Here is a 4,563-nt window from a genome sequence, read left to right as displayed (position 1 = left end):
GGTTCAACTGATTCTCATGCGTCAGCCTCCTGAGCAGCTGGGATTACAGGTGCCCGCAACGACACCCGGTTGATTTTTGTATTTTTAGTACAGATGGGGTTTCACCACGTTGGTCAGGCTGGTCTCGAACTCCTGATCGCCCACCTCGGCCTCCTAAAGTGCTGAGATTACAGGTGCGAGCCACCGTGCCCAGCCAATGAAGGCTATTTATTGTCTTGGGGTCTAGTGACAGAGAAAAGGCGAGCAGGTTCATTGTTAAGGAGCCACTTTTAGGCAGTGTTTTTGAAGACACTTCAAGCAGAGACAAGGCAGCACCCTGAAGGTGGAGGATTCCTGGGAAGGTGCAGCTTCAGCTCCTGTCACTCCCTTGGGACACTCACTCATCCTGTCCTGATTTCCCCGTTACTGACAGACTTCTGCCTCAAGAGGTCGCAGACCAACAATGTCCTCCTGGGGACTCAGGCACCCTCCTTGGGGTGATAATGAGGAAAGCTCTCCTAAGTATCAACAGCTCTGTCCATTTTCCAGACTATAAATAAGATGTTACTGCTCAGGGGGGCCTAGGATCTAATTCTTCCAATCAAACTCCCAAACCAAGATTGAACCGACTGCTCGAGGAACTGTGCACATGGGCAGCAGCTGCTTGCAGAGACTCATATTCCAAAGACAGACAAGGCAACCCCAGTCCCTGTGGGGAAGCCGGCCTTCTGCATACAGGAAAGACACCACACAGAAGAATGAGTCAGTAACTGGGCATCAAAGTGGTTTATTCCAGAAATGTATATATCACATCTTAACACAATGTATAACTTTGGGCAATACATTTCCTTCCTCTAAAGACAAGTATGCAGGGGAGAATGTAGGTAACTGTTCATTGCGGGGTATACACTCTTGTGAGTGGCCCAAATCGTGCAAACAAGGAGGTAAAAAAACAACATCCGGCCAGGCGCGGTGGCTCACGCCTGTAATCCCAGCACTTTGGGAGGCCAAGACAGGCGGATCATGAGGTCAGGAGATCGAGACCATCCTGGCTAACACAGTGAAACCCCGTCTCTACTAAAAGTACAAAAAATTAGCCAGGTGTGGTGGCGGGCGCCTGTAGTCCCAGCTACTCCGTAGGCTGAGTGAGGCAGGGGAATCACTTGAACCTGGGAGGCGGAGGTTGCGGTGAGCCGAGGTCGCGCCACTGCACTCCAGCCTGGGCCACAAGAGCGAAACTCCATCTCAAAAAAAAAAAAAAGCTTTGAAAGTCAGAGAAGTGACAACAACATAGCTACCATGTCTAAAGTGCTCCCAGGCCCCAGCCCAACACTCCCAGCCCTCTCCTGAGTGCTTTATAGGATCTGCTCATTCAACCTTCAAATGTGCTAATCTGGGCCAGTGCAGTGACTCATGCCTGTCATCCCAGCATTTTGCAAGGCTGAGGCAAGAAAACTGCTTGAGGCCAAGAACTTGAGACCAGCCTGGGCAACATAGTGAGACTCTGTCCCTTATTAAAAAAAGAAAAAAAAAGAAAAAAAAGCACCAATCTGGTGGGAGGCATGGCCATCTTCACTGTCCCATCTTACTGAAGAAGTAATGGAGGAAGACACAGGGAGGGACCTGTCCCAGGTCGGGCAGGCTGGCGGGGAGCTGGGAGCTGAACATGTCAACAACGTGGTGGCCTCCGCTTCTAAGTGCTGAGGAGGCACCTGCTGGGTTGTTTGAACCCACCTGCTGCTGTGCTCCCAAAACTTCCCATGGGACCAGGCCTCCCCTCTGCAGCCAAAGTTCCCTTAGATGATTAGAGGCTACACACTCAGACACGTGGCCGGTGGGCATGGGAAGCGCGGAGCATGTGAAAACTCACCTTGGCGTCTGAGTCTATTTATAGCCATACACAATAGGTTCTTAAGCAGTCACCATTCAAAAAATATGTGGTCAAGAACTAAACCAAACAAACCTGGATGATCCTAGGCCAAAATGATTCCTTTCCAGGCACACAGGCCCAGCAGAGACAAAACCAGATATTCATTCACTACACGCACAAGTCTTCCAGAAACTGACCTGCAAAGAAAAGTATATGCATCAGTTTTTATTCTACTTTACCAAGTCTGAATATTTAAAACTGTGAGCACTACGAAATGCTCTCTAAAATCTAAAATCCACCCTCCACCTAGAAAAGCATAATAATAATAAAAAAAAAAAGAGACGAGGTCTTACTACGTTGCCCAGGCTGGTCTCGAACTCCTGACCTCAAGTGATCCTCCCACCTTGGCCTCCCAAAGTGTACCTTGGCCTCCCAAAGTTACAGGCGTGAGTCACCACACCCGCCAGATCCTTGGCATATATGTTCTTATGTTGCCTTCCTTCAGGGCACTCACCTTGACTTGAATTATGCCCTCTTTTTTTTTTTTGAGATGGAGTCTCACTCTGTCACCCAGGCTGCAGTACAGTGGCGCGACCTCGGCTCACTGAAACCTCCACCTCCCGGGTTCAAGCGATTCTCCTGCCTTACCCTCTTGGGATTATAGGCATATGCCACTACGCCTGGCTAATTTCATGTTGGCCAGGCTGGTCTTGAAGTCCTGACCTCAGATGATCCACCTGCCTCGGCCTCCCAAAGTGTTGGGATTACAGGTGTTAGCCATGGCGCCTGGCCTGGATTATGCCCTCTTTTTTTTTTTCGGAGTTTTGCTCTTGTTGCCCAGGCTGGAGTGCAATGGCGTGATCTCAGCTCACTGCAACCTCTCCACCTCCTGGGTTCAAGCCATTCTCCTGCCTCAGCCTCTTAAGTAGCTGGGATTACAGGCACTCACCACCATGCCCAGGTAATTTTTTGTATTTTTAGTAGAGACAGTGTTTCACCATGTTGGCCAGGCTGGTCTCAAACTCCTGACCTCAGATGATCTGCCCGCCTCGGCCTCCCAAAGTGCTGGGATTACAGGCATAAGCCACTGCGCCTGGCTGAATTATGCCCTCTTAAGTGTGATCATTTAACCTTGTCTCCCTAACTGGGCTGTGGCTTCCAGAGAACAAGGGCCATGACTGTTTTCTTCATCGCTGTATCCCTAACATTTAACATATCAGGTCAATGTATCAACAAATGTTTATTGAAAGAAAGACATGACAGTAACATTGTTTATGAAATTTTGAAAAGCAAGTGCTCTCTGATACTAACTACAACCATTTTCTTTAAACGTAGGTCCTGTTTGCAGTATCATACATGATCACCAAACTGCTGCTAGAATGCTCACACCTGTTACTGCAAATTCAAAACCCGGGAAAGCCTTCTCCCGGGAATTTACTGTAGGTCAGGGTTGGGCTGCCTGGTACAACGCTGCACCCACAACTTGGCAGGTTCAACAACACAGGAGCCTTTCCCGAGACCATCTGCCCTGAACACTTTGTCTCCATGCTTGACATACCTGGATCCCCCGCTGAGGTCACTTCCAATGCTCTTATCAACGAGGAGCAGGAAAATAGTGGTTGCTGCATGTTTTCAGTCAATCGTCAGGGGATATTTCTCATTTTCTGTTGAAACCTTGGGGAAAACTAACATAATGTGCCTTAAAAGGACAAAGGTCATTCGATGCTTACCACACTCCTAGAAACCTGGGCTAACCCAGCCAGGGACTCCAATGCTTTTCTGCTAGCTACGGGGCCTCCCTACAGCTCCTTATTCCAATTCCGGTGGCTGTGTGCGGACCAAGTTCTCTTTTGTCGCCTCCCGTCCAAGCCTTAGTTGCGATGGGAGGAGCCGTCCCTGAAGTCCCGGGCGCCGTGGAGGGGCTCTGGTCTCTGGGTCTCTGGTCACCCGGTCAGTGCCTCCAGTCCCCCGGCAGAGCTCCGTTATCGTCCCGGGACGGGCCCAACTCCGCAGGCTAGGGCCGGTGGCGGCGGAACTGTGGCCAGGGCTGCCCTGAGTCATCCTGCGGGCCGCGAGTAGACGACCACCAGGAGGCGAGAGTGGGTTTCCCCTCCAACAGGACAAGGCACATGTCTCCAGTTCCTTCCTACTCCCCTGGGCGGAAGTAGCTCCGCCAGCAACTTCCGACCGGAAGTGAGACTTATCATAGAGACAGCAGCTAGAGGGTCGCCCTGACATTGGATCTAGGTCCTCCAAGGCAGACTTAAAGGGGTCGCACCCCACGGGATGTAATTAATGGGGACTAGAGACTGGGCCAAAGGAGAGGGCCCTGGAGGGAGGGAATCAGAAGGAACATCCCAATTCTTGAAAGCCCGCTGGGTGTCTGGAGCCGTGAAAGCATTATCTGTCTACTCCTCATGCAACCCTCTGAATTAAGTGCAAAGACCACTCTTGTCTTGCGGATGAGAAAACGGGCGCTGCGGCATTGCTTGGTTACTTTCCCAAGCACAGCCGGCCAGGAAGTGGCAGAGCTGGGTTCACACCTAAGTCATTTCTGCTCCAAACCCAATGCCCTTTCCACCACCCCAGGTGGCAGGAAGGAGAGAGCTTAAGAGCGGAGGGGCTACGTGAAGATGCAGGCTGTCCTGGCCTATTGAGATAACTCCTGGAAAGCCTATTGCCCCAAAAGACCTGGTCGATTCCCGACAGTTCAG

The 4,563-nt window shown here is 50.9% G+C and overlaps 1 long non-coding RNA gene across 1 annotated transcript; it reads right to left on the bottom strand.

The window, feature by feature from the left end:
* Positions 1-1,466: 1,466 nt before the first annotated feature.
* Positions 1,467-3,917, bottom strand: LOC105544453. Its single transcript, XR_001006763.1, has 2 exons — positions 3,408-3,917; positions 1,467-2,046 (listed from the first exon to the last, which is right to left on the bottom strand). It is a non-coding gene; the product is annotated as an uncharacterized LOC105544453 (long non-coding RNA).
* Positions 3,918-4,563: the final 646 nt, after the last annotated feature.

The sequence above is a fragment of the Mandrillus leucophaeus genome, unplaced genomic scaffold, assembly GCF_000951045.1.
Source record: "Mandrillus leucophaeus isolate KB7577 unplaced genomic scaffold, Mleu.le_1.0 Scaffold1, whole genome shotgun sequence".
Taxonomy (NCBI): Eukaryota; Metazoa; Chordata; class Mammalia; order Primates; family Cercopithecidae; genus Mandrillus; species Mandrillus leucophaeus.
This window is presented reverse-complemented; position numbering and strand designations above follow the sequence as displayed.